At 45.1% G+C, this 13249-nt stretch overlaps 1 long non-coding RNA gene and 1 pseudogene across 1 annotated transcript; both read left to right on the forward strand.

The window, feature by feature from the left end:
• Window positions 1-2368: 2368 nt before the first annotated feature.
• On the forward strand, window positions 2369-2996 carry LOC124029844. Its single transcript, XR_006837856.1, has 3 exons — window positions 2369-2412; window positions 2563-2658; window positions 2736-2996. It is a non-coding gene; the product is annotated as an uncharacterized LOC124029844 (long non-coding RNA).
• Window positions 2997-4257: 1261 nt separating this feature from the next.
• LOC124029845 lies at window positions 4258-6870 on the forward strand (annotated as a pseudogene).
• Window positions 6871-13249: the final 6379 nt, after the last annotated feature.

Consider the following 13249-nt stretch of genomic DNA (forward strand, 5'->3'; position numbering starts at 1 on the left):
CCAGTCTACAATGTCGTTTTGCAATGCTTTTCACAGTAATAACCGTTACTCTTTGCAATGGCTGGATACCTACTGACATCTAGTGGTAAAGTCATTACTTGTTTGATTTAACATATTTTTTATTGTTGTTTTATATCCCTCTAGTGTGTGTTAGATAATGCATTATTGTTGGTTGGTACATTACACACATCTGCATTCCTGCCAGGATGCAGAGGGAAATGTGATAGTTCTGGTTGGTACACTACACACACCTGCATTCCTGCCAGGATGCAGGGGGAAATGTGATAGTTCTGGTTGGTACACTACACACACCTGCATTCCTGCCAGGATGCAGAAGGACGTGTGATAGTTCTGGTTGGTACACTACACACACCTGCATTCCTGCCAGGATGCAGAAGGACATGTGATAGTTCTGGTTGGTACACTACACACACCTGCATTCCTGCCAGGATGCAGAGGGAAATGTGATAGTTCTGGTTGGTACACTACACACACCTGCATTCCTGCCAGGATGCAGAGGAAAATGTGATAGTTCTGGTTGGTACACTACACACACCTGCATTCCTGCCAGGATGCAGAAGGACGTGTGATAGTTCTGGTTGGTACACTACACACACCTGCATTCCTGCCAGGATGCAGAAGGACATGTGATAGTTCTGGTTGGTACACGACACACATCTGCATTCCTGCCAGGATGCAGAGGGAAATGTGATAGTTCTGGTTGGTACACTACACACACCTGCATTCCTGCCAGGATGCAGAGGGAAATGTGATAGTTCTGGTTGGTACACTACACACACCTGCATTCCTGCCAGGATGCAGAGGGAAATGTGATAGTTCTGGTTGGTACACTACACACACCTGCATTCCTGCCAGGATGCAGAGGGAAATGTGATAGTTCTGGTTGGTACACTACACACACCTGCATTCCTGCCAGGATGCAGAGGGAAATGTGATAGTTCTGGTTGGTACACTACACACACCTGCATTCCTGCCAGGATGCAGGGGAAATGTGATAGTTCTGGTTGGTACACTACACACACCTGCATTCCTGCCAGGATGCAGAAGGACGTGTGATAGTTCTGGTTGGTACACTACACACACCTGCATTCCTGCCAGGATGCAGAAGGACATGTGATAGTTCTGGTTGGTACACTACACACACCTGCATTCCTGCCAGGATGCAGAGGGAAATGTGATAGTTCTGGTTGGTACACTACACACACCTGCATTCCTGCCAGGATGCAGAGGAAAATGTGATAGTTCTGGTTGGTACACTACACACACCTGCATTCCTGCCAGGATGCAGAAGGACGTGTGATAGTTCTGGTTGGTACACTACACACACCTGCATTCCTGCCAGGATGCAGAAGGACATGTGATAGTTCTGGTTGGTACACGACACACATCTGCATTCCTGCCAGGATGCAGAGGGAAATGTGATAGTTCTGGTTGGTACACTACACACACCTGCATTCCTGCCAGGATGCAGAGGGAAATGTGATAGTTCTGGTTGGTACACTACACACACCTGCATTCCTGCCAGGATGCAGAGGGAAATGTGATAGTTCTGGTTGGTACACTACACACCTGCATTCCTGCCAGGATGCAGAGGGAAATGTGATAGTTCTGGTTGGTACACTACACACACCTGCATTCCTGCCAGGATGCAGAGGGAAATGTGATATTTCTGGTTGGTACACTACACACACCTGCATTCCTGCCAGGATGCAGAGGGAAATGTGATAGTTCTGGTTGGTACACTACACACACCTGCATTCCTGCCAGGATGCAGAGGGAAATGTGATAGTTCTGGTTGGTACACTACACACACCTGCATTCCTGCCAGGATGCAGAGGGAAATGTGATAGTTCTGGTTGGTACACTACACACACCTGCATTCCTGCCAGGATGCAGAGGGAAATGTGATAGTTTTGGTGTCATGGCTTTATAACCAGTAAAACCTGCCCCTTGAGCCACAACCCTGTTAACTTGCTTCATGTTTTTCAACCTTGACCAAGACATAATAGCACACTGAGTGATACATTATAATGGAAGCCAGCTTGTCTCTCCTGGAGGAACACCTCTCTTGTCCCGTGTGTTGTGACATATTCAACAACCTTGCCGTCCTCAAATGCAGCCACAGCTTCTGTGAGGAGTGTCTACAGAAATACTGGAAGGATATGGACAATCTACTGTGTCCTGTCTGCAGGAAAGAGTGTTCAATTGAGCAGCCGAGCTAAAGTTTGGCCTCAAAGAGTCTCTGTGAATCGGTTCAGAGAGGGAGTGAAAAGGAGAAAGGATCTGTTATGTTTTGATGACAAGCAGCCCATCTGTGTTGTCTGTCACATATCAAAGAAACGTAAAGGCCATGACTGCTGTCCCACTGAGGAGGCTCTGCCTGATTTTAAGGTCCGTTTGTGAAAGTATCTGTTCCCTTTGCTTTTATTTGAACTGGTCATTTCAATGTCATTATGTGACTGAGTAGAGAGTGACTGGCTGGATTAAAGACTGGTCTGGTTTTTACCAGGTTTACAATAATCCCTTTTCATTTACCTTTAGAGTGAAATCCAGCGTGTGAGTTCCACTTTGAAGAAGGAATTAGAAAGCATGAACACAGCCAGGATGTGCCATCCAACCTGGGAGGAGCATATACAGGTATCTGTCATAAAATAAAATGTGTTTTTAAATATGGAAACATTTGAGCAGTGTTCAAGTTTAATCTTGTCTATTAGGGTCAAGCCCAGTGTGGAGAGGAGCAGATAAGGGAGGAGTTTAAGACACCACCAGTACCTGGAAGATGAAGAGACAGCCAGGACAGCTGCCCTGAGAAAGGAAATGCAACAGAGATGTCAAGTGATGCGAAAAAGAGCTGAGCCTTTGACCAAGCAGATTTCAACCCTAATAGAGACTATTCAGATGATCAAGGACATGGATGTTGACACAATCACATTCCTTCAGGTAAGGGTAAAGATGTTTTAAATGACAAAGATGTAAATTCCCAACATGAGCTCATGAACTCACTGCAAAAACTGATTGTCCAAAAGACGCAAGCGTCACACTGCTAGGCTGCAGTCAAATGACGTATAAACGCCTTGAAATTCTCAACCAGGTCGGAAATTGCTGGTGAATAATTTCACAACTGTAAATGATTTATTTCTCTGAGTTTTTCCAATTATCTCAGTGTCATCTGATATAACATAGTGACATATGTCCTTGTTTTTGTAGAATTACAAGGTCATTCTTAATAGGTATGTTGTAAATTAAGTCCCATTTCATCCCTACTAAATACATGTTACGCTCCATTTACAACAGCACTGGTGTTAATTATTCCTATAGAGCCGAATCCACAGCAACAGACACTGCAGATGCTGAGGTAGTGTCAGGAGCATTCATTGACATAGCCAAGCATGTGGGATCTCAGAAATTCCTCAGAGCGGATTGTGGAGCATCAGGTATATTAGTGGGAAATACAGAGTATGTGTAGAACCACGCATCCAGATCAAGCTGGATGAGAGCCCACGAGTGATCAGAGAACATCTGGACTGTGCCCAAGGGGAGCTGACATTCTGTGATCCCACTAAGAGCACTATTCTGTACACCTTCAATGATACATTCACTGAAAGAGTGTTCCCATACTTTTACAGTACCAATCAGTTTGTCCCACTGCACCTTTTGTCAGTTAGCCCCAACTTTGGGCAGAATATAAACATGAGTGGAGACAGGTTGCCAGGTTTATAATATGTGGGGACAAATATCTACTAACATTTTTTATTTACTGAATGGACCTTCCTAATTATTTAAGTGGGTTTAGCTAATGTAATTCATTTACACATTATAAAATAAAGTTTCAATTTGGTACCATTGCAAATATTCACCACTAAACGGGTATCTCCAACTACCGGTATACAGTAGAGACCACTGTTGCTCAATGCCACACTGTAAAATGGGCCTATAGACAACGAGTGAGCATACAACTAAAATGTAAATATCAATGGAGAAAATACATCTCACGGCTAAGACATTAACATTCAAATAGTCGTTGATTTATATGATGGATTTGTAGTGCTCGTGGCATGACAACTCATTAGTGAAACATGACTTTTCATTTTTTTAATTTTAGAAAGTCAACAATGACAAACACAAACAATGGAGTAACAATCTAGTACCACCAAATAATGAAACCAATGTGAACACGAAGTGGAACTGGTGGTAAAGTATTAAAGAATGATCTGTCTAGCTCCACCCCCATAATGATGTGTCACACCATAACAGGAAGAAGGAAATCGAAACTGGTCTTGGCGTCGCAGATCAAACAAGAAGCTAGTTACGTGTGTTTGGTCGCTGTCCCCTGTAAACGTGTCTTGGATAGCAGGTGAGTGTTATTGTAACTTGTTCTATTAAAGCACTCCCAAACTAAACATCGACTTGGCCTAGGACCGAGGCAGTAAGTATGGCTATTTTGAAGTTCAGACAGTATGTTGTTGAGCCCAAATAATTAGTTGGGCAAAGTTAAAGTACATACTGTACCTTTCAGAGGCCATTCGCTAACTATAACACAAACAAGGTCTGGCTTTGTCTAATACCTAGAGCTCTGTGTGTCCCTTTGCCCTACATTCTCTTCCAGAGGAACAGTCATTTTCGTGTGAAGAAGGCATGGCTGCCAGATTCTCTCTCCCAGAGGAGCACCTCTGTTGCCCTGTGTGCTGTGATATTTTCAGGGATCCTGTGGTCCTCAAGTGCAGCCACAGTTTCTGTGCAGCCTGCTTAGAGCAGTACTGGTCTGGGAAGGGGTCGGCCCGGGACTGCCCACTCTGTAGGAGGGAGTTTGTGGACGAGCCGGTGGCCAGCCTCACCCTGAAGAACCTGTGTGACTCCTACATCCAGGAGAGTGGAGCACTTGGACCTACAGGGGAGCTGTGTGAACCGGGTGAGCTGTGCTCCCTGCACGGGGAGAGGCTGAAGCTGTTCTGTCTGCAGGACAAGGAGCCCATCTGTGTGGTCTGTCACACCTCCAGGAAGCATAAAAACCATGAGTGCTGCCCGGTGGGAGAGGCTATAGGTGACATGAAGGTAATCTGGTGTTTTAATAGGCAGCCCTATAAATATAATTTGAGTTCTCTAGATAGCATTTTATGAGTTCAGAGGTGACCATGAAGGTAAAGGGGAAAATGCTGTGAGTTTGATCTAATCTGTTTTATGCCTTCTGCAACTATTTGCCTTTGTAGAACTGATATGTTTTGTTTATTCTTAGTCCAATTGTCTTTTTAATGTTCTTTGAAGGAGGAGATTAAGTCTGTGCTTACTTGTTTGCAAGAGAAGAAGGAGGCTTTTGACAAAATGAAGCAAAACTATGACAATACAGTGACACACATTCAGGTAATGTTGGTGGTTGGCCATAGTATTAAATCGAAATCTCTCGTATGTTAACACCTTATCCTAACAAAGGTCTCATTTCAGGTCCAGGCCCGGTTTGTGGCAAAGAGGATTCATGAGGAGTTTGAGGACGCTCCACCATTTCCTCCAAGCTGAAGAGGCTGCTAGGCTTGCAGCTCTGAAAGAGGAGGAGGAGAGTAAGAGTGAGATGTTGAGGCAGAGTATGAGGAGATGGACAGAACCCTGGCCTCCCTCTCTGACACAATCAGAGCCATGGAGGAGGAGATGGCTTTGGAGGATACTTTTCTCCAGAAATGCAAGCAGACGGTGAGAAGGTGAGTATATTACAACCCCTGGTGGTTTCACTGTCTACAGACCATTACATGATGAGTACTAACTCCTAGTTTTTCTGTCTGTATAGTGTTCAGTCTAGCACACTGCAGGACCCAGTTATGGTCCCGGGAGCACTCATCGATGTGGCCAAGTACCTGGGCTCACTTCAATACAAAGTGTGGGAGAAGATGCAAGGGATTGTTAAATACAGTGAGTACTAACTGCAGAGTGTTGAACATCACTTGGTGTCAAGACTAGTCTATTTCATTACATGATAGACTGAAATGTTAACTTTTAAGCACTTAAAGTGCTTCTTAATGTGTTTTTACACAGCAATTAGTGGTGAGGACCACTACATCATGGTAACTGGCTGTACTTTCTCCTCAGCGCCAGTGACTCTGGACCCCAACACGGCTGCCCCCTGGCTCCTACTGTCTGAAGACCTCACCAGTGTGAGGGACAGCGATGACAAACGGAAGCTTCCAGACAACCCCGAGAGGTTTGACCCTGACACAGGCGTACTGGGCTCTGAGGGCTTCAGCTCAGGAAAGCATGTCTGGGACGTGGAGGTTGGAGAGAACAGCGCCTGGGTCCTCGGTGTAGCCAAAGAGTCCATCCAGAGGAAAGACAAGGTCTCCTCCGTGCTGAAGAATGGATACCTGTCCGTGTACTTTTACCACAAGATGTACTTTGCCGGGACCTCACCTGACACGACTCAATCTGAAGAAGAGCCCTCAGAGGATCAGAGTGCAGCTAGACTGGGAGAAGGGGAGAGTGTGCTTCTCTGACCCAGCTGACAACACGCAGATCTACACTTTCAAACACAACTTTTCTGAGAGGGTTTTCCCTTATTTCTGGGTTGGCTGTAAGCAGTGTCCGCTGAGGATTGAGCCATTAGAGGTCTCAGTGAAAGCTGTAGATCACACCTGAGAATGTGTTATGGAATTTTCTGTCTCTAAAAAGTGTCTTTCTTGATGAGTTTCTGTCATAAGAAAAAATCAAATGGATAAATAATAATTAAATATCTGTCGCTTGTTGCCTTTAAATAAACACTGACATTTGATTTTCTAATGGGCAAGTGTTGACAATTATTTTATTGTGCATGGAATCCGTTATTCGTTTTCTGTGTGGAATAAAACTAAATAAAAATGGACTATATCAAACTTGCTGTGGTGATCTTTCTTTTATTAGAAAATACAAAGATGTGTTTGTGTGCAGTTGTCATCAATTTCAAATAGTTGGGCTAAACCATTCCTGTAATAACACTGTCAAATGGTATCCCCTGAAATCTACAAATGATCCTGTAAGAATATTGTCTGAAGATGACTTCCAGATCTGTTTTAGGCTTAAATATAAACTCCTTATTTAGTTACTCACCAATCAATACTTTTTTTGAGCAAAGCAAAACGTGGACAGATTCATTAAGCCTGAAACACTGCACGTTAACAGATTAAAAAGTAAGTTCATGTTCTGTTTATGCGTCATGCGATGCAAGTCATTTAGCTAGTTAAGTCGGTGCAAATTGGAGGACAGGAGAAACATGACAGTCTCAAGCATTTGTATTAATTGGTACCTTTTTCATTAAATGTCTATAGGATATCTCTATAAAAGGTTTTTAGATTTCAGCAAATTGGTTTTTGGTTGTGATGAGTGTTGCTTTTCAAATTATTAGGCTTTTGTTTTGTCATTGACTCAGGATAGGATTAGGACATTTATTTAGTCCTTCGGGTACCATGCTATGCCAACAAACTATTTACCCTCAAAAGATCTTGATGACTGACCTTTCATCAATCAAATGGAAGAAGAGGGGACCTACAACCGTGATCAGAGGCCTGTCCAAAGTCTCCCAAGGTCAGTTTCCTCACTCCTTCTCTACTGCTCATGGAGGTCCCTTCTGACACCAACACCAGTCTGCCAGTGTGGGTGGGGCGCCATGCACTCCCAACAAGTGGATCTTCACAAGCTCCTTTGCTGTTGTTCTGTGATTGATTTGCACTTTTTGCACCAAAGTACATTCATCTCTAGGAGACAGAACGAGTATCCTTCCTGAGTGGTATGATGATTGCGTGGTCCCATGGTGTTTATACTTGCAGAGTATTGTTTGTTAAGATGAACGTGGTACCGTTTGGAAATTGCTCCCAAGTATGAACTAGACTTGTGGAGATTTACAATTTGTCTGATTTCTTTTGATTTTCCAATGATGTCAAGCAAAGAGGCATTGAGTTCAAATCAAATCAAATGTTATTTGTCACATACACATGGTTAGCAGATGTTAATGCAAGTGTAGCGAAATGCTTGTGCTTCTAGTTCCGACAATGCAGTAATAACCAACGAGTAATCTAGCTAACAATTCAAAAACTACTACCTTATACACATAAGTGTAAAGGGATAAAGAATATGTACATAGTTTGAAGGTAGGCCTTGAAATACGTCCACAGGTACACCTCCAATTGACTCAAATTAAGTCTTTCAGAAGCTTCTAAAGCCATGACATAATTTTCTGGAATTTTCCAAGCTGTTTAAAAGGCACAGTCAATTTAGTGTATGTAAACTTCTGACTCACTGGAATTGTGATACAGTGAGTTATAAGTGTACTAATCTGTCTGTAAATAATTGTTAGAAAAATGACTTGTGTCATGCACAAAGTAGATGTCCTAACCGACTTGCCAAAACTATAGTTTGTTAACAAGACATTTGTGGAGTGGTTGAAAAATAAGTTTTAATGACTCCAACCTAAGTGGATGTAAACTTCTGACTTCAACTGTAAGTATTCACATAAGAGTCAATACATGTTAGAATCATCTTTGGCAGCAAATTACAGCTGTGAGTCTTTCTGGACAAGTCTTTCAGAGCTTTGCCCACCTGGATTGTACAATATTTGCACATTAATGTTTTAAAAATTCTTCAAGCTCTGTCAAGTTGGTTGTTGATCATTGCTAGACAGCCATTTTCAAGTCTTGCCATAGATTTCCAAGTCAATTTAAGTCAAAATTGTAACTATGCCACTCAGGAACATTCAATGTTGCCTTGGTAAGCAACTCCAGTGCATATTTGGCCTTGTGTTTTAGGTTATTGTCCTGCTGAATGGTGAATTTATCTCCCAGTGTCTGTTGGAAAGCAGACTGAACCAGGTTTTCCTCTAGGATTTTGCCTGTGCTTAGCTCTATTCTGTTTATTTTTATCCCCAAAAACTCCTAGTCCTTGCTGATGACAAGCATACCCATAATATGATGTAACCATTTGAGTGAAACATAACCATTTGTATTCAGGACATAAAGTTAATTTATTTGCAACATTTTTTCCAATTTTACTTTAGTGCCTTGTTGCAAATAGGATGCATGTTTTGGAATATTTTTATTCTGTATCAATCAATCAATTAATCAAATGTATTTATCAAGCCCTTCTTACATCAGCTGATGTCACAAAGTGCTGTATAGAAACCCAGCCTAAAACCACAAACAGCAAGCAATGCAGGTGTAGAAGCCCGGTGGCTAGGAAAAACTCCCTAGAAAGGCCAGAACCTAGGAAGAAACCTAGAGAGGAACCAGGCTATGACCAGGCTTTGAGGGCTGGCCAGTCCTCTTCTGGCTGTGCTGGGTGGAGATTATAAAATAACAAGGCCAAGATGTTCAAATGTTCATAGATGACCAGCAGGGTAAAATAATAATAATCATAGAGGTTGTCAAGGGTGCAACAGGTCAGCACCTCAGGAGTAAATGTCAGTTGGCTTGTCATAGCCAATCATTCAGAGTATCTCTACCGCTCCTGCTGTCTCTAGAGATTTGAAAACAGCAGGTCTGGGACAGGTAGCATGTCCGGTGAACAGGTCAGGGTTCCATAGACTCAGGCAGAACAGTTGAAACTGGAGCAGCAGCACGGCCAGGTGGACTGGGGACAACAAGGAGTCATCAGGCCAGGTAGTCCTGTGGCATGGTCCTAGGGTTCAGGTCTTCGAGAGAAAGAAAGAAAGAAAGAAAGAAAGAAAGAAAGAAAGAAAGAAAGAAAGAAAGAAAGAAAGAGAGAATTAGAGAGAGCATACTTAAATTCACACAGGACACCAGATAAAACAGGAGAAATACTCCAGATATAACAGACTGACCCTAGCCCCCCGACACATAAACTACTGCAGCATTAATACTGGAAGCTGAGACAGGAGGGGTCGGGAGACACTGTGGCCCCATCTGACGATACCCCCGGACAGGGCCAAACAGGCAGGACATAACCCCACCCACTTTGCCAAAGCACAGCCCCCACACCACTAGAGGGATATCGTCAACCACCAACTTACCAATCCTGAGACAAGGCCGAGTATAGCCCACAGATCTCCGCCACGGCACAACCCAAGAGGGGGTTGTGAAGGAAGCCTGTTGACGTTGCTTCCAGAGGCAGTTTGGAACTTGGTAGTAAGTGTTGCAACCGAGGACAGACCATTTGTATGTGCTTCAGCACCCGGTGGTCCCGTTCTGTGATCTTGTGTGGCCCACCACTTCCCTGAGCCGTTGCTGCACCTAGAAGTTTCCACTTCACAAAAACAGCAGTTACAGTTGACCGGGGCAGCTCTAGCAGGGCAGAAAAAGCAGAGTCCACTAATTTGAAGGGGTGTCCACATACTTTTAGTCATGTAGTGTCACTCATAATTGGGGCCAGGAGAAATTCTCCACTCTTTTTAAAACCAGTAGTTATGTCCTACAGCACCAAAAGGTTGATAGTGCCATCTCAAGCCACCTGTTGGCATTTAGACCCTACAGGGGACGCACCTGTGTGGGAGGGGCTAGAAAGATACTCCTGACCTGTAAAATGACTAACCGCGACTAACCATGTGTTCATTATGTTGAAATGTGTTTGAAAGAGGCTGTAGTGTCACCAGTAAAATGATTGATTGAACTGCAGGTTAATGTTTGTGTTGTAGGTACAAGGAGCACATGCGGAAGCGCTATGACACCAAGGAAGATGGGGCTCTGGAGAGGCACCTGTTCCACGGGACCGTCGGGGACTTCGTGAGGACATCTGCCACAACAACTTTGACCCGCGTTTCGGGAGTCAATGGGTTCGTGTACAGCTACGACTCCTACTTCGCCCGCGCGCCTCCTACTCCAACACATTCGCTGCGGTGTCACCTGACGCTGGGGTGCGTAACATGTTCCTGGCCAAGGTGCTGGTGGGATAGGTGAGCGTGGGCAAGTGCAAATACCGCCGGCCGCCACCCGTCAGATCCACGAAGGAGGACTACAACCTATACGACACCTGTGTGGACCAGCTGGTCAACCCCACCATCTTTGTAGTTTTTGACCGGTGCCTGTCATGTTTTGTCATTGATTATCATGTCTTGTCCCTGTGCTTCCCCTTCTATTCGTTTCCCTCTGCTGGTCTTATTAGGTTCTTTCCCTCTTTCTATCCCTCTCTCTCCCTCCCTCTCTCACTCTCTCGCTCTCTCTTCTCTCTATCGTTCCGTTCCTGCTCCCAGCTGTTCCTATTCCCCTAATCAATCATTTAGTCTTCCCACACCTGTTCCCGATCCTTTTCCCTGATTAGAGTCCCTATTTCTCTCCTTGTTTTCCGTTCCTGCCCTGTCGGATCCTTGTCTATTATTCACCGTGCTGTGTCTATGTATTGCCCTGTCGTGTCGTGTTTCCCTCAGATGCTGCGTGGTGAGCAGGTGTCTGAGTCTGCTACGTTCAAGTGCCTTCCCGAGGCAACCTGCAGTTCTTGATCAAGTCTCCAGTCTGTTTCGTCATTACGAGTAGTATTATGCCTTTTGTTTGTAAAGTAACTTTACTGGATTAAAAACTCTGTTTTCGCCAAGTCGCTTTTGGGTCCTCATTCACCTGCATAACAGAAGAAGGATCCGACCAAGGAATGGACCCAACGACTACAGATGCTCGTAACACTGCCGTCGAGATCCAAGGAGCCATGCTCGGCAGACACGAGCAGGAATTGTCTGCTGCTCGCCATGCCGTGGAGAACCTGGCCGCTCAGGTTTCCGACCTCTCTGGACAGTTCCAGAGTCTTCGTCTCGTGCCTGTTACTTCCTGGCCTGCCGAGCCTCCGGAACCTAGGGTTAATAACCCACCTTGCTACTCCGGGCAGCCCACGGAGTGCTGGCTCCTTTCTCACCCAGTGTGATATTGTGTGTTCTCTCTCCAACCCAACACATACTCTAGCAAAGAGCTCGGGTTGCTTACGTCATTTCACTCCTTACTGGCCGGGCTCGAGAGTGGGGGCACAGCTATCTGGGAGGCAGGCTGATTGTTCTAACAATTGCAGAACTTTAAAGAGGAGATGATTCGGGTTTTTGACCGTTCAGTTTTTGGTAGGGGAGGCTTCTAGGGCCCTGGCTTCCCTATGCCAAGGTGATCGATCCACAACGGATTACTCTATAGAGAGTTTCGCACTCTTGCTGCCTCTAGTGACTGGAACAGGCCGGGCGCTGCTCGCTCGTTTTCTGGAGGGACTCACGCAGTGGTCAAGATGAGATTCTCTCTCGGGAGGTTCCTTCCAGTGTGGACTCTTTGATTGCTCTCGCCATCCGCATAGAACGACGGGTAGATCTTCGTCACCAAGCTCGTGGAAGAGGTCGCGTCAACGGTGTTTCCCTGCTCCCGCATGCAACCATCTCCCTCCTCTGGCTCAGAGACTGAGCCCATGCAGCTGGGAGGTATTCGCATCTCGACCAGGAGAGGGACGGAGGATCACCAACCGCCTGTGCCTCTATTGCGGATTTGATGGACATTTTGTCAATTTCATGTCCAGTAAAAGGCCAGAGCTCATCAGTAGCGGAGGGCTACTGGTGACGCTACTACTCAGGTCTCTTCATCTAGATCCTGTACTACTATGTCGGTCATCTACGCTGGACCGGTTGGTGCCCCCATGCAGTGCCTTGATTGACTCTGGGGCTGAGGGTTGTTTCATGGACGAAGCATGGGCTCGGAAACATGACATTCCTTTCAGACAGTTAGACAAGCCTACGCCCATGTTTGCCTTAGATGGTAGTCATCTTCCCAGTATCAGATTTGAGACACTACCTTTAACTCACAGTATCTGGTAACCACAGTGAGACTATTTCTTTTTTGATTTTTCGTTCACCTTTTACACCCCTGTTGTTTGGGTCATCCTGGCTAGTATGTCATAATCCTTCTATTAATTGGTCTAGTAATTCTATCCTATCCTGGAACGTTTCTTGTCATGTGAAGTGTTTAATGTCTGCATCCCTCCCATTTCTTCTGTCCCCACTTCTCAGGGAACCTGGCGATTTGACAGGAGTGCCGGAGGAATATCATGATCTGCGCACGGTCTTCAGTCGGTCCCGAGCCAACTCCCTTCCTCTCACCGGTCGTATGATTGTAGTATTGATCTCCTTCCGGGGACCACTCCTCCTCGGGGTAGACTATACTCTCTGTCGGCTCCGAACGTAAGGCTCTCGAGGATTATTTATCTGTGTCTCTTGCCGCGGTACCATAGTGCCCCTTCTTCCTCTCCGGCCGGGGGCGGGGTTCTTTTTTGTTAAGAAGAAGGACGGTACTCTGTGCCCCTGCGTGGATTA

Source organism: Oncorhynchus gorbuscha, unplaced genomic scaffold (genome assembly GCF_021184085.1).
Source record: "Oncorhynchus gorbuscha isolate QuinsamMale2020 ecotype Even-year unplaced genomic scaffold, OgorEven_v1.0 Un_scaffold_7883, whole genome shotgun sequence".
Lineage (NCBI taxonomy): Eukaryota > Metazoa > Chordata > Actinopteri > Salmoniformes > Salmonidae > Oncorhynchus > Oncorhynchus gorbuscha.